Source organism: Mirounga leonina, unplaced genomic scaffold (genome assembly GCF_011800145.1).
Source record: "Mirounga leonina isolate KUSES-001 unplaced genomic scaffold, KU_Mleo_1.0 Mir_98, whole genome shotgun sequence".
Taxonomy (NCBI): domain Eukaryota; kingdom Metazoa; phylum Chordata; class Mammalia; order Carnivora; family Phocidae; genus Mirounga; species Mirounga leonina.
In genome coordinates, this window is record NW_023270921.1 from 6,410,452 (window position 1) to 6,431,278 (window position 20,827).

At 38.3% G+C, this 20,827-nt stretch overlaps 1 long non-coding RNA gene across 1 annotated transcript in view; it reads right to left on the reverse strand.

The window, feature by feature from the left end:
- The window catches only part of LOC118006621, a 32,524-nt gene that overhangs the window by 4,897 nt on the left and 6,800 nt on the right, over window positions 1–20,827 (reverse strand). The window contains exon 3 of the long non-coding RNA XR_004678139.1: window positions 919–1,119. This is a non-coding gene — a long non-coding RNA (uncharacterized LOC118006621). The remainder of the gene's footprint in view (window positions 1–918; window positions 1,120–20,827) is intronic.

Sequence of the window (20,827 nt, forward strand, 5' to 3'; positions counted from 1 at the left end):
CTCATTTGTAAAACGGGAGGTCATGCTTATCTCTGTGGTGCCGCTGAGATTAAGCAAGACACCGTATCTAAAATATTTACAGACCCCGACTTGCAGGAAGTACTCAGTGCTTCTATGTTACCTAAAAATGGAGGAGGATCGTTAGCTCTCTCTTTTATATACAGATACGGGTGGGGCAAGTCTGCTGGATTGGTTTCACCCAAACACCCAAGGAAACATTCCCAGGGCACCCGCAGGAGAGCACCAAGAGGCAAAGACACCAGCAGGGTGTCTGCGAATTCGGTTCTGACACTCTCCACCTGGAAAGAGAACATCAGATCCCGCAGGTGAAGGGTTCAGTCCCACAGGACTGCTCTCCACATCACAGGCCAGGCGCAAACCCCAGTTACCTGCGCTTCTGACCTATGGCTACAAATTGGAGGACCCAACAACTCCTCTCCAACTCAGGGCACCAACGTCAAGTCCGGGTTGTTACCTCTACTTCGGACTGGCCATAAATCAGAGGTTCCCACAACCTCCTCCTTGCCTTCCATTAATTTGCTAGAGCACCTCTCGGAACTCAGAGAAACCTGTTTATTTACTAGATTACTGATTTATTACAAGGGATATTGAAGGATATGAATCAATAGCCAGATGGAGAGATACATAGCGTGAGGTCCTGAACAAAGGAGCTTCTATCCCTGTGGAGCTTGGGGCCTGGCACTGTGGCACATGGAAACTCTGAACACCCTCCTTTTAGGTTTTTATGAAGATTTCATCACATAGGCATGATTGATTAAATCATTGGCCGTTGGTGACTGATTCAACCTCCAGCCTTTCTCCCCTCCCTGGAAATCAGGGGTGGGGACTGAAAGTTCCACTCCTATATTCATGGTTGGTTTCCCTGTCCAGCCATGGGGCAACCAGCCCCATCCTTACCTGCCTTCCACAAGTCACCTCACTAACGTAAATCCAGTTGTGGTGGAAAGGAGCTTGTTATGAATAACAAGACCCCCCATTTCACCTTTATGGCTCTGAAGCAATTTCAGGAACTGAAGGCAAGAGACCAAATATGATGACAAAAGATGCCCTCATTGCTCTTATCACTTCAGGAAATTCCAAGGAGCTGAGAGCCAGGAACTGTGGACAATGAACAAATAGATTTTGGTTGTCTGAATGACCAAATACATATATTTTTTATAAATCACAATATCACAACAGCTAAACTGTCTAAGGAGAAATTAGGAAATAACATAAAAAGCTAATTCAAATAACTATTATCCTCATATTCTATTTATATATTTTTCTTAAAATTATTTTAATAATCAAGTTTTCCCTCTCAGATTTGTCTTAGTGACATTAACAAAAAACTCCCAAATTATAATATGACCGTACAATAAAAGTTTAGCAGTGGTTGGAACTCAGTGTTAATGAAATGAAGACACAGACAAATGTAGAGAGAAAAAAACAGATGTTTTCATAAAAAAAATAGTTTTCATAATTTTTCATTTCAACAACAAATTTCATAACAACAATATGAATAATATATTTATTATGAACTTCTGAATTTCTATCATTGACTTTAGAATTTCCCCTACTGGAGTCCTATATACTTCTATTTGCCTTTATGCAAGATTTGCACCTCAGAAAACATATTTAAAATTTTGTTGTTGTTGTTGTTAGAAAAAAAATCCAATATGAATGTTTCTGTTTCATTGTACATAGCAAATGTTTGTGTTGTGTGTAATAATTGATATTTACTCTAAAAAGGAAGATATTTGTGTTCTAGGAATTGAACAGCAATTGGTCAAAGAATGATTTGTGGACATCAGGGTGGTAGATCACTCTTATTTTTTTTTTTCTTTTTTCATGTTTAGTACTAAATTATTTTAAATTTATGGGAAGCTAAGGTAAATGAACCATAACTTCTCATTTTGTCACACTTAAAAGGGACTAATTTGAATGGTGGCCTGAAAAGATATGCCCACTTCCTAATTCCCAGAACCTGTGAATGTGCATTTATTTGAGGAACAGAACTTTATTGATGTCATTAAATTAGGGACTTTGAGATGAGAAAAGATCATCTTGGATTATCTGGGTGGGTCATAATACTGAGTTCCAAGGACCCTGGGATCATGACCTGAGCCAAAGGCAGACGCTTAACTGAGCCACCCAGGTGCCCCTTGACTTGAATTTTTAAAATGGAATAGTAATTAACTAGATGGAGACAAGAGGGAGGGACATTCTAGGCAAAATCAGCAGCAAGTCTGAAGGTACTGATGTATCCTATATCGTGGCGTGTTTGAACAAAAAGTTCTTGGTACCTTTAGGCAGAGTTGAAAGAAAGCACGTGAAACCGTGTGAGCAGTAAAGACAGAAAGTTAGGTAGCTTCCATAGTACCAAGTACTCTGTTTTCTAAGTCACAGAGCTCTGGTTTTAGTCTTTAAATCAGAGACCACTTATTAAGTGACATACAAGCTCAGTGAAATTTGGGCAACTGCTCATCTGTCCAGCCTAATGTTGCCATGGAGGAATTAGAGGGCCAGCACTGCCAGGGCACCCAGGTTGTCAAGAGGTGCTTAAATCTGGAAGGTAAGTAAACTATAATTTTTAAATTATAGCGCACCTATAGCACACCTAATTGGTAACTAATTAAGGTAACATGTCAATTATTAAGAGATCAAGCCAAACTTCATTTCTGTTAGGTGGTAGGAGCCATTGAAAAGCTTATGTTTTTAGAGAATACCTGGGGTGCAGCATGGAAGTTACAGTTATGGGGTGGCCAGTGTGGCCAGAGGTCAGTCAGTGAGGAGAGTATGCTGTCATCCCGGAAGGAGGTCGGGGCAGTGGGAATGGGGAGGGAGAGACAGTGTATGACTGGAGATAACTTGTTGGTTTATCACCCTGGACTGGAGAGATAAGAGGGCATGTAGAATAAATCCTAAGATTCTGGATTATTTAGTTAGCTGGGTAAAGGTATGATACGCTGAGATGAGGAATAAAAGCAGAGTTTGGTGGAAAATAAGTTCAGTTGTGGAAATTTTGAATCTGTGGTGGCTTTTACTAATCTGATTGGAGATGTTCAGGACATACTTAAGATATATGTGTGGATCTTATCAAAGAGATCTAGACTAAGAATAATATGTTATATTTTATATATTATATTTTAAAAATTTCAACAGGAACTACATATACTTAAGTGTTCGTTACATGAAAAGAAAAGAGAGCCTAGGCCAGAGCTATGTGAAACCTGACTTTTTTGGAACATGTAGAGTTCCAGAAGCATTATATTAAACAAAAAGTGACTAAAAATGATAGATGAAAATCAAGTGAGAGCTGATACACAAAAGCTCATGATGGATTGATCTTTAAGGAGGTAGAAATGTCAAATATCTAATACAGATTAAGCAATATATAAAGAAAATGCCCATTGGTTTTGACACTACTAAGATAATTGGTGAACTTAGAATATTTTAAAAGTATTCTGATTAGGAATGTAAAAGGGTTTTAGGAGAGGTGGAATTCTCTAAATCCAAAGAACAATGTGAAAATTGCACTGTAAGGAAAAGGGAAATTATCCTAGAAGGATGTATGGTCTACAAAAACAATAAACTGGTAAATATGTAGAAATATCTAACTGAAAGCTCTGTATATAACAGCGGTAGTAACATCTAAGTACAAGAGACTAAATCTACAGAATGGAAGGGAAGGGGAAAATGCCAAATAATGGCTTTAAATTAAATATCTTAAGAATGCATGCCAAGATTTCAAGGATAACCAGTCAAAATTAGAGTATATAAATTACAAATCAGAAAGAGAGAGAAGTGGAGTAAGAGAATAAACTAATAAACTAATACAATAAAAAAAAGTGTACTCACAGCAATAAATATAAAATGGTTAAATGGTAAAAACACCAAATATTTAAAAGATACCAAAAGGCCAATGTATTAAAATTAATTAATAAGACATGAATAGTCAGATTAGATTTTTAAAACCTTGAACTTTATGCTATTTACCATAATGACACCCAAAACATATGGACATAGCTTGAAAATGGAAGGATGGAAAGGTATGTGTCAGCAAAAAAACTAGCCTAAACAAAAAAACTGGTGTGACTATATTATACTGTAAAAAAGATTTTAAGATGAAACACATCATTAGGCAGAGGAGGCTAAGTATATAATGGCAAAAAATTCCATTTCTTTAGAAGTTACGGCACTTCTAAACATATACGTACCTAATAAAATAGCTCTAAAGTTGATGATGAGCAAAATAATAGAACCACTGAGAAACAGAAAGATCCACCATCAAAATGGAACACTCAAGCATGTCTTCTAATTATTGACAAGCCAAGAAGATTGGAAGTACACAATCTCATCTTGGTCTAACTAGACATAGGGACATACCTTGTACCCAGCACAAAGAAAGGCTATATGGCACATCTGTAAAAATTGCTTCTGTACTAACTAGGTCATAAACTCGTCTTCACGCATTTCAAAGAACAGGCGCCATTACAGATCATGCTTATTGGCCACAACACAATTAGAAGTTAGAACAAAAAAGATGGGTTTAATCTCTAATATATTTTCCAATTAAAGTACATTTACAAGTAACCCATGGGCCAAAGAAAAAGTCATAGTAATTAAAATATTAACAAATTGATGATAGTGAATAAACCATGTACCAAAAATTTTTGGTTTTGTATATTTTGATTTATACATATAGGTTCTTATATTAAGAATGGAGACTGCAGGATAATAGCGAGTCCAAATAAAGAAGGTAAGAAATATGCAACAAAATTACGCCAGATAAAATAGTGGGAAGGCACTAACTACAAGTAGAATAGTTAAATTGGAAAACAAAGGTAAAATGGAAAGAACCAAGAAAGTCAAAAGATGGTTCTTGGAAAAGAGAATTAAAATAAGCACATAAGTACCAATCTAGTATAGATTAAAACATAATAAGAGAATACCATGAAATGATTTTATATCTATCATTTGACAGCTTAGATGAAATCGATGTTTCTAGGAAAATATAACCTACTAAAATATATAAAAAATAAAAAAAATCTAAATAATCCCATAATAATTAAAGCAATTGCAAAAATAATTACTATTTTCCCTTATAAGAAACACCAAGTAAAGACAGTTTTATAGGCAATTCTCCAACAATTCCAACCCTCCTGAAAATCTCTGAATATCAAAATAGAGGGAACTACATCCCAATTTATTCTGTGAAGCTAATTTAATTTGATAACAAAGTCAGATGAAGACAGGATAAGAAAGGCACATTAGAGCATCTTTTTACCCGTGAATGTGGATATAAGAACTTAAAATATTGGCACAATGAATCCAGCAGTCATTAGATGATTTTTCCATCAGAAAATGTATAAAAGGTTCTCATTCCATTAACCAATTAAAGAAGAACAAAATACACGAACATCTCAATAAATATAGAAAAAGTGTTTAGTAAATTCAGCATCCATTCTAATTAAACAGGAAACCAAAAAATAACTTTTAATCATTGGAAATGGAAGAGAACCTCCTTAATCTGATAATGGTATCTACAGAAAAACTTATGAATCAACGTTATTCAAAATAGGGGAATGATGAAAGCTTTTATTAGGAGAGAAATATAAGGGAAAGGATTTATACTATTATTTTTTTATTTGACATTTATAGTAGAGGTCAAAGCCTGTTCTACTGGAGAAGTAAAGACAAAGATCAGGAAAATCAGAAATGCAATTGTCATTATATAGCGATAATATAACGGTCTACATATGAAACACAAGATAATTTTCATAAAAATTGTTAGAAATATGAATTAATTAGCTACTTTAAAAAATATTTTATTTTAGAGAGAGAGCTCACACACAAGCGGGGGAGGGGCAGGGAGGGAGGGAAAGGTACAAGCGACCCTACATTGAGCAGGGAGCCCTATGCCAGGCTCCATCTCACCACCCTGAGATCATGACTTGAGCCAAAACCAAGAGTCAGACACTCAACCGAGCCACCCAGGCGCCCCTTATCTAACTACTTTTTAAAAATCTTTTTTTGTTAACCATGCAGAAAAGGCATATAATAAATGCACAGTATAATTAACTAATATACTGTATATATCTGTATATAAACCATAATTTGTATCTCATATAGATACAAATCAAGTCAAAACACAGATCAATGTCAGCATCCCAGGATCCCCCTCTCAGCTCCACTCTTTTCTGAAGACCACCAGATTTAACAAGAGTATGGGTGATCATATAGTTGAAAAATCCCAGAAGCAAAATATGAGATTATGAACTATGTTTCTAATATTGAAGCATGGAGAAAAGTGGGGCAGTTCATCCTGAAAGAATCATTAGGTCAAGAATTTATCATTTGTGATGAGGTGATAGAGTGGATATTGATTTATAAGAAAAAGGTCAGAATTTATATAAATTGCCATAGCAAGAAGAGTGAGAGATAACACCAATAATTCTCAGCCTCTTTAGTTAAACCTGCACACCATCCGCATGAATAAAATTACTTCATTTCAAAGGAAGTCATTTGCATGGAAAAAAAGTATTGAAAAAAGCTGTTCAAAATTTTGGAATATGTGGCAACTTATAATATTATAAAACATAAAAACAATATAAGCAGGCATTAGAGATTATGTCTGTATGCATGCCAAGAAGTTAACTCTTTACTGTTTGTTATAAAAATCACAATATACATGACTTTTTTTAAGGTTTTTATTTTTTTAGTAATCTCTACACCCAATGTTCAGCTTGAACTTACAACCCTGAGATCAAGAGTTGCATGCTTCAGTGACTGAGCCAGCGAGGCGCCCAGTACTAACTTTTATATTACTAAATCATTCATTGTGATGTAATTGAGCATTTATTTCTGGCACAATATTTAGATTTTTAGATCTTCCTATACTTGTACACAACATTTGGATGCTTTGTCTTAGGTTTCCTTTGTACCATCCACATTTACTATCTGTATTTTATTCTTTTTTTTTTAAGATTGTTTTTTAAATTTATTTATTTGACAGAGAGAGAGCACAAGGAGGCAGAGCGGCAGGCAGAGGCAGAGGGAGAAGCAGGCTCTCTGCTGAGCAGGGAGCCCGACGCGGGGCTCGATCCCAGGACCCTGGGATCATGACCTGAGCCAAAGGCAGCCGCTTAACCGACTGAGCCACCCAGGTGCCCCTATCTGTATTTTATTCCTAATTCCTGTGAAAAGGTAACTTTTTTCTCCATCAGCTTTGTTGAGATATAATTGACATATAACAATATGTGTTTAGAAGCACAATGTGATGGTTTGATGCATGTATATAATGAGAAATGATTACCACAATAAGGTCAGTTAACCCTTCCTTTACCTCACATAATTACCATTTTGTTATTGTTGTTGTTAAGGGTGAGAACATTTAAGATCTATTCTCTCAGCAGCTTTCAAGTATACAACACACTATTGTTAACTATAGTCACCATGCTGTACATTAGATCTCCAGAACTTATTCCTCTTATGACTGGAAGTTTGTACCCTTTGATCAATGCCTCCCATTTCCAGTACTCCCAAGCCCTCGGCAATCACCAATCTACTCTTTGTTTCTAGGAGTTCAGCTTTTTTAGACTCCACATATAAGTGAGAGCATATTTTTCTTTCTCTGTCTGACTTATTTCACTTAGCATAATGCCCTCAAGGTCCATCCTTGTTGTTGAATATGGCAGAATTTTCTTTTTTTTTTAATGACTGAATAATATTCCATTGTATCTGTGTGTGCATGTGTGTGTGTATATAATCACATTTTCTTTTTTTTCATAGAAAAGCAATTGTATTAACAATAAAGAAATGAGAAATCACAATATTCTAAAGCAACAGACCACAAATAAGGAAAATTCATGAATTGCTATACAAAATAACACTTCCATGTTTAAGTGTAGACTGTTTTGATAAAACTGCTGAGTCTGTTCCTTTCCTTCAATATATTTAATACCACTCTCTGAATCATCACATTTTCTTTACCCATTCATATATTGATGAACACTTAGGTCGTTTCCATGTCTTGGTTGTTGTGAATAACATTGCGTGAATATGAGGTTGCAGATATTTCTGTAAGATAGTGATTTCATTTTCTTCAGATAAATACCCAGAAGTAGGATGGCTGATAGTTCTATTTTTAATTTTTTTAATTTCAAGAAATATTTCTTTTTTAAAGATTTTATTTATTTGTTTGACAGAGAGAGACACGGCGAGAGAGGGAACACAAGCAGGGGGAGTGGGAGAGGGAGAAGCAGACTTCCCGCTGAGCAGGGAGCCCGATGCGGGGCTCGATCCCAGGACCCCGGGATCATGACCTGAGCCGAAGGCAGACGCTTAACGACTGAGCCACCCAGGCGCCCGTTCAATAAATATTTTTAAAATTTGTTGCGGAAACTTCATACTGTCTTCCACAGTGGCTGCCCTCGTTCGCATTCCCACCAACAGCGCGCCAGGGTTTCCTTTGTCAGCACTTGTCATTTCTTGTCCTTTTGATGACAGCCATTCTGCCAGGTGTGACATGATAGCTCATTGTGATTGTGATTTGCATTTCCCTGATAATGAGTGATGTTGAGCCACTGTTCATGTATCTGTTGCCATTTGTATATTTTCTTGGGAAAAATGTCTACTCAGTTCCTTTGCCCATTTTTAAATCAGATTATCTGTGCTTTTTTTTTTTTTGCCTTTGAGTTCTAGGAGTTCCTTATATATTTTGGAAATTAACTCCTTATCAGATATATGGTTTGCAAATATTGCCCCATCCCATAGGTTGCCTTTTTTTTTTTAATTTTATTTATTTATTTGAGAGAGAGAATGAGAGAGAGAGCACATGAGAAGGGGGAGGGTCAGAGGGAGAAGCAGACTCCCTGCTGAGCAGGGAGCCCGATGCAGGACTCGATCCGGGGACTCCAGGATCATGACCTGAGCCGAAGGCAGTTGCCCAACCAACTGAGCCACCCAGGCACCCCCCATAGGTTGCCTTTTCACTTTGTTGATTATGGTAACTTCTTTCCTTATGTATTGTATACATTTTCGCATTTTTTCTATTCCATTCTTCCCCTCCCCATTTGAAATTGATATTCAGATCCTTCCTGAATGCTACTCTCCAATTTCTGTTCAGACTCCTGTCTCTGAATGTTCTCAGAGCTGTGGTCCTGGGTTCAGAAAAACTACTCCAGAAGGGGAGCCCTTCTGCAGCTTTGACTCTGTCCCATGTCCACTGGGGAGTTTTCCAATGAGACAAGTAAGGTTCTAGAGAAATCTGATCCTTTGGCCACCAATATAATAGAACTAGAGTGGGTGAAGAGTCATCTTTAGTTTATTGGTTCAACTCTCCCTGGCATATAGAACAGTTCAGGCAAGAGAGTGACAATCTGGGATACTAAACTTGAGAAATGTAAGATATGCGATATGAGTAGATAGAATTAAGTCTTATGCTTTGGCATCATTTATACCAGGACAATAATCTTAAAATGCGGGGAAGTTGCTGGGGCACCTGGGTGGCTCTGTCGGGTGAGAATCTGACTCTACTTCAGCTCAGGTCACGATCTCAGGGTGTGAGATGGAGCCTGGCAGGGCTCCGTGCTGGGCATGTCACCTGCTTAAGATTCTCTCTCTCCCTCTCCTTCTGTCCCTCCTGCCCTCGTGCTCTCTCTCTCTCAAATAAATAAATAAGTTTTTTTTTAAATGTGGGGAAGTTGTCCTATTTCCCAGCTCCCAATGAGCAGACATCAGTAATATTCTCCCAAATCAGTTAAATAAATCTTGTGTTGAAGGGATACTTTTATAAAAGATTAGGAATCTCTCTCATGACAACTACCCTAAAAATCATTACAGATTAAAGGACTTTAAATGGAATGGAAGATCTAAGTGTGGGTTTAGATAGGGAACTTGGGAGCGAATATAGGAAAACAACTCCCTGAAAATGGAAGGCAGTCTCAGATAACTATGAAGTAGAAAAAGTATGTAACACCAAAAAATGTAGCCTGGGGACACCAAAGACCATTTTCTTTTGGCTCAACTTTTTTGGTGAGACAAACTTTCCTGCTGGCTTTGGGTTCTACCTAAAGTGTATCTAGTTGGGGATGGGAGTGGAGGAGAAGAAGTAAACTTGGGTGATTATGACATTCAGTGTCAGTTCATCAGTTGATACAAATGTACCCCACTGGCAGGGAATGTTGAAAATGGGGGAGGCTTTGCATGTGTGGGAACAGGGAGAAATTTCTCTACCTTCCTCTAAATTTTGCTTTGAACATAGAACTACTCTAAAAAAATAAAGTCTCACAAAAGGGCGCCTGGGTGGCTCAGTCGTTAAGCGTCTGCCTTCGGCTCAGGTCATGATCCCAGGGTCCTGGGATCGAGTCCCGCATCGGGCTCCCTCCTCGGGGGGGAGGCCTGCTTCTCCCTCTCCCCCTCCCGCTGCTTGTGTTCCTGCTCTCACTATCTCTGTCTCTGTCAAATAAATAAAAAATTAAAAAAAAATCTTAAAGTCTCACAAAAGACAAACAAAAAAACCCAAACTACCACTCTTTCCCTCATTTATGTGTTCAAAAGTCTTGAGTGACTGAGGCCTTAGGCACCCCTGCACAGTGGCTCACCTCTGCAATGCTTCCTGAGTGTGAGCCACTGTGTGAGCCAGTTTACTAACATTCTGATTAGATTCCCACAGTGACTTATGAACTGAGTATTATTTTACATAAAATAGAAGTTTAGTTCTAGTTCACACAAACAGAATGCCTCTTATGTGCCAGGAATGGTGCCATTTGCTTTTCACACTGTCTTATTCAATCCTCACCACCACTTAACGAGGTCATAGAGTCTACTATTTTCCTCACTCAGTGTTGAAAATTTGAAACTCGGAGTGTATAAGTAACTCGCCCAAGTACATGCAACTAGGAAGCAGTGTCGGGATCACAAAGCCCCGGGCTGCAAGCACTAGCTACATGGTTGCTTGGAAAATGTGGGAATGGCAGCAAAATACAAAGAGAAAACTAAAACAAAGCAGCAAATGGTACAACAACAGAAAACTGGAGAAGATAGTAAGATTAAATATGGGAAAACAGTGCTAGTTATCTTTACCTATTTTTGAGCTCTGGAGGGGAGAGGAGACATGCTCTATGTGGCACCAGAGAGCAATCAGTTGGGGTGAATGGGAGTAAATTTTTGTTTAAAGAACTTTTTTTTAATGTTTTGTTTTTAAGTAATCTCTACCCAACATGGGGGTTGAACTCACAAGCCTGAGATCAAGAACCGTATGCTCCACCGACTGAGCCAACCAGGCACCCCTTAAGTACTTTTAAGTAGAGTTCCCTAACATCTCCAAAGGCAGCTTTGGTAGGAGGTGTTTTAACATGCAGAGGTTAACCCTAGTGGATAACACTCTAGTCAGGCATGGAAAGGATGTGAGGAGTCAGAACTAGGTAAGTTTTTTGAATTCCCCTGCAACTCTCAGTTTTGATTCCAGGACTCTGATAATAGAAACCTGAATGCATTTGCCAAGAAAGTTGTGAACTTCTATAGAGCAAACCTGGAGCAAATGGGAAAATGTTCCATTTGAAACAAAGAGCCACATTGCCACCTGGTGATCATAACAATTATTCTCTTTTACTCACTGGTTTTTGAGTGTTTGAAATAAAACCCACTAATATACATCAGAATTAAGATATACAAGTTTCCTTAACTTGTTGGCATTTTTTCTCCAATGCCTTTATTTTTATTTATATAAGTAACAATTTTTTTGTATCTACATTCCCATAAAATTATCTAGTAATTTCTTTGCAATAATTTCCTAAGAAAGGAGATGTTGTGTCAAAGAGTATTGTTTAGTTTTAAAGTTTTTGATATGCATTTCCCAGTTGTCTTACCCAGAAACATTGTGCCCACGTGCCATTCCACCGGCATTTTATAAGGGCATCTTATTCTCTGCACCCTCACCAATTCTGCAGAAAATCTTTAAGCTATTTCTTTGCCTAGTTGAGTTTATTTGTATGTGGGTAGATATCCTCTTATGTAAGTTTGTAGTTTTTGAATACTAGTTATGTTGAATATTCAAAAATGCATTTTGTAAATTTTGTTTTTCTTTTCTGTTTGTCTTTTAGCCTGCCCATCTTTACTTGTTGATTTGTATGCGCTCTTTATAAAATACAAAAGTAATACTTTATTTTAAACACATTGAACATCCTTATATGCCGGGCATAGTGCTAGTAAAGCATGTACGTGAAAAGAGTTCAGATTCTGTAGGGGAGTTTTCTTCTCCTCTACCTCTCCTCAATATGCAATCACTAAAAACTATTAACTACCTGTGTGTTAGGCACTGTACTCAGTGGTGGTGAGGCATTCGTGACTCATCACTTGACCATACCCTCTTACATACTACAGGAAAGAACTATGCTGCCTTTATCAAACTGTGAAACTTTATAGTGGTTCCAGGGATCTAAGGGATAAGATTTGTACTGGAAGATCGGGACTTCAAGTCAGACTCTCAAATAAAAAATACTATTTGGATCTATTACATGCCAGTTATTGACCACAGTGAGAGATTTACCGAGGTGTATGAAAAATCACCCATCTCATTATGGGCTGCCATCCTCGTGCACGTTGGCACATCAAGCATAGAAAGCAATAATGGTAGCTCTCACATATGGTACAACTGTGAAGCAAATGCTGTGCTTGTCCCTTCTAATGTGTTATGTCTAAGTTCTACTGCAACTCTGAGTTGTGATTTTTGTTCCCATTTAAGTAATACAAGGCTGGAGTAGTTCTGGTAAACTAAGATGGTTTTTGCTGGTAATGGAGGGATTGAACCTGGACACAGTAGGGAGGTTTGGTGAGCGTAATAGAAAGAAAATTAAACCAGATATAAATTCTGGTTCCAAAGAAGAGTCGGCTTGTGATTCTCTCTCCGATGCAAGATGGGCGGGGGGGGGGGGGGGGGGGAGGAGTACAGAATGAGAGCTTCAGAAAATTTCACTTCAAAAGCCATCAGAGGTGGGACGCCTAGTGGCTCAGTTGGTTAAGCATCTGCCTTTGGCTCAGGTCATGATCCCCGGGTCCTGGGATGAGCCCCGCATCAGGCTCCTTGCTCAGCGGGGAGCCTGCTTCTCCCTCTGCCTGTGGCTCCCCCTGCTTGTGTTCTCTCTCTCTCTCTCTCTGACAAATAAATAAATAAAACCTTTAACAAAAAAAGTCATCAGAGGTGATTTTATATCCATGAAAGACAATCTCTTTGAGAAATTTTTCAATTTTTTTCTGCCCAAATTCAGAGTATTTTTAAATTGAATTTATGATTAAATAGGACACAATAAGCTAATGTTTGCCTCTTTTCATGTTCAAAATACTACTGATATGAAATAAGAAATTTAAAATAGGAATAAATCTTTAGAAGGGAAAGAGAACAGAAAAAGTATCCCATAGAGATTACAAATTTCATATGAAGATACTATGAACTACTTTATGACAATATATTTGACAACTTGGATGAAATTTACTAATACCTAGAAAACACAATTTGCCAAAACTGCTCCATGAAGAAACAGAAAATCTGAACAGATCTATTTATTAAATAATTGAGGGGCGCTGGGATGGCTCAGTCAGTTAAGTGTCAGTCTTTGGCTCAGGTCGTGATCCCAGGGTCCTGAGATGGAGCCCCGCATTGAGCCCTGCATCAGCCTCCCTGCTCATCAGGGAGTCTGCTTCTTCCTCTCCCTCTGCCCCTCCTCCTGCTCATACTCTCTCTCTTGCTCTCGCTCTCTCTCAAATAAATAAGTAAAATAAAATCTTTTAAAAAATAAAGTAATTGAATAGAATAAAAACCATCCCATAAAGAAAGCTATAGATCCAGATGACTTTCATGAGGAATTCTAAACATTTAAGGAAGAAATAAAAATTCCTACAAATTCTTCCAGAGAGCAGAAAAAGATGGTATACTCCCCGCCTCATTTTATAAAGACTGCATAACTTTGATGCCCAAACCTGGTAAGGACATTATAAGAAATGAAAATTATATTATACCATGTTAGCAAATAGAGTCCCTTACTTTCTTTCTATCTATCTATCTATCTATCTATCATCTATCTATCTATCTATCTATATCTATCTATCTTTACATCTAACCATCCATCTTTCTATCTATCCATCTTATCTCATCTTGCCTATTCTATCTAATGGTATATCACAACTGTATTAACTTTGTTTTCAGAATGCAATGTTGATTAACTTTTGAAAACAAATTATTGAAAACCACCACACTGTAAGACACAAAGGAGAAAAAGCATATGATAATCTCAATATGTACAGAAAGTACATTTGAGAAGAACTCTGAGTGCACGTATTTATTTGGAAGACGAGCCCAGAAAACACAAGTGAGAAAAGCGGGCCAGTGAGACAAGGCTGGAAGGAAAGCCAAGAGGAGTGCACTAGTGAGCGGGTTGCTCTGCGAAATTGGACAAGCTCACCAGGACTCTAAACAATCGGGAGAAAAATGCCTCAGAATCACACTAGCAGAGGACAGGGGGTGCTAGGCCATTTATCTACTGACTGTCCTTCCCTGCACTTCAGGGATGCTCCTCCCAGCAGCTGAGCAAGCTCCCAGGGTGCTTGAGAAAGCTCTCAGGCAGAAGAAAGAGATCCAGGCTCTTGAGGTGGAAAAGCTTCCAGGGAAAATATCTATTGTGGTTATTGCTAAACTCATGAGGGCCAAGTGGATATAGGGCAGGGCATCAAAAACCCACACTACAGAATCCAAGAAGATAATGTAAGAGACAAGAAAAAGTCATGCACAAAAATTTCCTTGTCAAACACATACAAATGTCAAGCGAAATTATTGGAAAACATTGATTTGAAAGGTGGCAGGAAGTAGCAGATGCAGCTCCTACTTTTTTGGTCAGATATGGAAATATATTAGCTTTAGAAATCATTTTTATTGTTAATAAAACAGTGGTTAAGATGGACACAAAGCATATTGTATAAACAGTACTACTATTTTTTGCCTGTGATTTTTAAAAACTAATTCTCACAACAGCCCAAATTGCTATGATTGCTATTATCTTCCCATTTTACAGTTAAGAAAATGGAATTTATAAAGGTTCAGAAACATGCCTAGGTTACACCTAGTAAGTAGTGGAACTAGGAAATGCTCACACACAGCCTGACTCCAGAACCAGTGCTTTTATCCACAAAGCTATACTATGGTTTAATGTTAAAAAATTAAAACCACACGGGCGCCTGGGTGGCTCAGTTGGTTAAGCGACTGCCTTCGGCTCAGGTCATGATCCTGGAGTCCCAGGATCGAGTCCCGCATTGGGCTCCCTGCTCGGCAGGGAGTCTGCTTCTCCCTCTCCCGCTCCCCCCCTCTTGTGCTCTTTCTCTCTCATTCTCTCTCTCAAATAAATAAAATCTTAAAAAAAAAAAATTAAAACCACACAACAGCTAAGTGAAATAGAAAACAAATATTAAGATAATAGAACTAAACCAAAATACACCATTGATTCCACTGAGTGTAAACAGATATTCTAATTAGAAGTCAAGAGTGTTAGGGGTGCCTGGGTGGCTCAGTTGGTTAAGCGTCTGACTTTTCATTTTGGCTCAGGTCATGATCTGATGGGTCTGATCTCAGGGTCGTGAGATCAAGTCCCACATCAGGCTCCACACTGGATGTGATGCCTCCTTAAGATTTTTGCTCTCTCTCTCCCCCTCTGCCCCTCCCTCCCGTTCAGGCTTTCTCTCTCTTTCTCTCTAAAAAAAGAAAAAGAAAAAGAAATCAAGAGTGTTAGACTAGATAAAATACTGAACTACACGCATGTAGTTTAAATTTGACACCAAAAGCAAAGGCAACACAAGCAAAAATAAACAAGCTGGACTACATCACCCAAAAAGCTTCTGCACAGCAAAGGAGACCACCAGCAAAACGAAAAAGCCATCTACTGACTGGGAGAAAATACTTGCATGTCATATATCTGATAAAGAATTAATATCCTATTCACTCTTTGTCCTTCTCTCAGGAAACTTTTATCCATGGTTTCTAGTGTGACCTTACAGAAAATTCTGTGTATGCACTGGTTCACCTAATTTACATCATAGGAAGCAGCAGAGTGCAGGGGGAACATAGATTCTGGAATGAAATTGCCTAACTTGGAATCCTGACACTGCTATTAATTGTGTGACCTTTGGTAAGTACTAATCCCCTCTGGGCCTCTGTTCCTGTGGTAGACAGGCTCTAAAATGGCCCCCTATGATCACTACCTCCTGCTCTTCACAGATTATATAATCCCATCCTTTTTATGTAACTTGCTTCTAACCAATAGAAGCAATGATGAGGGGATTATCACTTCCATGACTTTTATCTTGCTGGAAAACTCTCTCTCGCTCGCTCCCTCTGGCTTTGATGAAGAGAGTTGACATGTTGGAGAAGCTCATGTGGCCAGTAACTGAGGGTGGCAGCCAGCCAATAGCCAGCAAGGGACAGAGGCCCACAGTCCAACAGCCCTGAAGGAACTAAATCCAACAACCACGTATATGAGCTTGGAAGCAGATCCTTCCCCAGTCAAATCTTCAGATGAGTCCTTGAACTGGATAACATCTTGACTGTAGCCCTGTGAGAGACTGTGAGCCATGCCCAGATTCCTGATCCCCTAAACTGGGAAGTAATAAATGGGATAGCTGGGAAGTTTTGGTAATTTGCTATGTAGCAATAGATTACTAACACATTTCCCTCTTTTGTAAAAAGGAGGCAGCAGTAGTCACCTGCCTCATAAACTTGTTATAAAGATTAAAGGGTATTTTAGAGGATTTTAAAGGATATAGAACAGTGATTAGAACATAGCAAGCATTATGTGCTTGTTAAATAATTTATATTGACACCAAAAAGAGAAAATAAAAATGTGATTTTTTTTTTCTCCATCCAATTCCATGGATTTTCTGAATTCTACCCACAAACTCCCAAGGGCTCCATGGTCCCCCAGGGTAAAAATTCTTATGTCTAGAACAAATGGAGGACATTAGGTGAATGCTTCCTTTCTTGTTCTCTCCAAATTGTTTCTGCCCACCCCATCCTTTCCTCCTCTATCAGAGAAGAAAAGTCCTCTTTAGACCTCACTTTCTCTCTGTTCTAGTTCCCAGGCCATCCCACTTCCCTGGGGACTTTGTGCATTTGAGCATTCCCTCATTTCTGTTATATAGCTGTGTTCCAAGATATAGAGCCATCAAAAGCTTTGCACAAAACAGATACCCAACAGTTTGTGTGTGAGCATCATGGAGACACAAGCACTAAAGGTGAGCTGAGGGGCGATGGCGGGGGCATCACCACCAGAAACAACCAGCATTACTGAACAATAGTGAGGTGGCCTCATCCGGGGAAGAAAGGAAAACAAGGTGGTCTAGAACCCTGGGAGGTAAACCCTGCAACAAGATAACCTATTTTCACTGGTGGATGCCTGCACCTACCTTTGCACTGGCCCACGCTGACTCTGAGGTGACAGTGGTAAATAGAAAGGGCAGAGAGTGAATATGGAAAACATTCCTTGTGCAACCATAATTTCAGAGTCAGCCAGGACACCAGCAAATCAAACACTTTAAACTTTGAAGGAGAGAGGGGAAATACGAAAATGACTGTGAGTAATTACCTAAATGTAAGCCATTTGAATAAAAGTGGTTGGCATCTGGATGATACTGCGTGACGTCAGCCTGGGGTCACTATGACTTTGGCATTGCCCAAATGGAGGCCATTTATTCAGCCTTTGTATAATCATAACTTTTTTGCTGTACTTGGTGTGGCTGATCACTTCCTCCATCTAGAAACTCCTTCTAGGCTCCATGACAATGTGCACTCCCAGTTTCCCTCACACTTCCTTGACTCTTCCTTCTCTGTCTCCTTCCTGGGTTCCATTTCTTCTCCCATCTCTGGTGAACTCATCCATCTGTGGTTTCACCTCTCTCTGTGCTGAGGACTTTCCAATTTCTACCACCAACCCAGCTTCTCCTTAGAGCTTCAGAATCATCTGCACAGTTGACCACCTCCATGCAATGCCTCTTAGCTGCCACCAACTCAACATGTCCTCTCCTGAACTTGGCCATTGCCCCACAAGCCTACTCTTCCACATTGTTTGTCTTGGTTGGTAGTAATACCATCTTCCAAGAGCCCAAGCTCTATGATCCATATTTTCATTACCCCATCTCATCCATACCATGTCTTGTTGATTTAATCCCTTCATGATTCCTGAATCTAGCATCTCAAATCAGGTCACCATCTCTTGTCCAGACTGTTGGAAAAGCCTCCTAACTGGTCAGATTCCTCAGATGTCCATCTTCAAGTCATCTTCCAAGAAGCTTTTGGAACCCTTTTCCTAAAACCTAAATGTCATTTGTCACAGCCTTGCTTTAAAATTTTTTCATGGTACCCTCTTGCCTTTAAAAGCCCTCTGTGGCTTGACACCTGCTAACTCCATCCTCAGCACATCCTCCAGCCTATGAACGATGGTAACTTCTAGGAACAGTGCACAACTTTAGCTTTTCCCTCTGATTATACTTTATGTTTTAGATCCTGATGGATTCTTAGCTAAACATTTATAATACACATCTCCAACATACCACAATTATTATTATATTATACTCATGGCAGTTTAAAAACCATACAAAAATACTCTTCCATTTACCCATCCTTGCCTTGGTGCCTATCTTCTCACCCATTTTACTTCTACATATGTCATAAAACCCACAAACATAATCTTATTTTCACTTTAAGCAGTCAATCATCTTCTGAAGATACTTAAATATTAAGGATAAAAGTCTTACATTTGTCTCTATATTTATCATTTTTCAGATTTCCACCTGCTATAGCTTCCTTGTAATTACAGGACTTCCTTGAACATTTATAGTGCAGCTCTGTTGGTAATGAATTCCTTCACCTTTTGTAGGTGAAAGTAGTAAGTGATGAATAAGGTGAATAAGTACTTTACTTTTGCTTCTAAAATTTATTTCTGATGGGTAAATTGTAGATTGACAGTTAAAAAAATTCTTTTTAATGCTTTAAAAAAAGTTACTCTCTTCTACTGCATTTGTCTCTCTGACAAGTCTGCTGTAATTCTTATTAATGTATCTTTTTTCTTTCTGTTTTTTATATTTTCCCTTTTATCACTGGGTTTAAGCAATTTGATTATGGTGTGACTTTGTATAGTTTTATGATTCTTTTTTTTTTTTAAAGATTTTATTTATTATTTATTTGAGACAGAGAGAATGAGAGACAGAGAGCATGAGAGGGAGGAGAGTCAGAGGGAGAAGCAGACTCCCTGCCGAGCAGGGAGCCCGATGCGGGACTCGATCCAGGGACTCCAGGATCATGACCTGAGCCGAAGGCAGTCGCTTAACCAACTGAGCCACCCAGGCGCCCCTAGTTTTATGATTCTTATGCCTTGGGTTCACTGAGCTTCTTAGATCTGTTGAGTTTGTACTATTCATCAAATTTGGGAAATTTTAAGCCAGAATTTTTTCACAAAAAAATTTTAGCACTATCTCGATACAATGCACAGTAGTTAATCTACAAGAAAGTCAAAGGTGGATGGGTAATGCTCATGAGTACAATGTAATTAATTTGCACACTTAAGTTGTATCACTCAGACTGATGCAACAATGGGTGATTTATTACTATGAACTGTAAATTATGATTACTAAGGTCAGGGCTCAGGACAGTGACAGCGACTCAAGTGGCAGTGACTAAAGAAGGCAGATAATCTATGCTGTATTCATTTGATATTAAAATGAGTGTTCTTTCAGTTCTATTTTTGAGGGCTGCTGTTTTGGCTTTAGAGTTTTCCTCCAACCTTCTGCACCCATTACAGAAAACTGGGAGTTTCTGTATCATGAAAAGGGGTTCCCTGGGACACATAACTTTCACCACTAAACTGGTCTAGTCCCAAACAAATCCAAATGATTTATTACCCTGGGTCAACATGGTAGAAACTCATTGTACCAAAATGTCTGTAATTTTCCTTTAGTTTAAAAAAAAAAAAAAGCATATTACACAGATTGATGAAGAATAAGAAGACAAATTCCTGATCTTCAAACTAAGGTCAACTGTGATGAAAGCAGTTTTAATAAAGACCATGGAACTTCAGAAGACACAGAGAAGGAAGGGATGGAAAAAAATTTGGCACACAAGTATGAAAAATTACTATATGTCTGCCACTATAATTAGGAAAGAAAATGGACCATACGCTGTGAATTCTAGGAAGTGGTCTCAGTGAATTCCATAGAGAAATTATTTTGGCCATGTCTTAAAAGTTATGAGATTGTGAATACAGGTCAAAATGGTGACACTGTTCATGAGGAACAGATGGTTAGGTCATAAATTATATGTGATGTGTATCCAACTGAGTATGAAGTTGGCTTTTTCATATTGACCCCAGGCTGTGATACCAGAGATGGCTATAGAGGAGAGGGAGGTGAGAAGAGGAAAGACAAAGAGGGCAGGAGGGAAGGCTGGTTGCTTAATTGTTTAAAAACTAACTTTTATATGCCCTGGGAGAGCAAAAACTTCATTTGACTTGCTTTATTGCAATATTTGCTTTATTGCAGTGGTCTGGAACTGAACCTGCAAGATCTCTGAGGTATGCTTGTATTGTACTTTTGGCTTGTTGAACTCCACTTTTTATTTTCTATAGTATTTAAAAGAAAAGGCATAAAAATAATAAATTTATATGAACAGGTTCACAATATATAAAGTTTAATTTATAGTTATAAAGAAGTAGAGTTTTTGGATATGACTGAAAGTAAATTGGTATCAAGGCAAAATAGATTGTTATAACTTTAAGATGTTTTATGTAATCCCCAT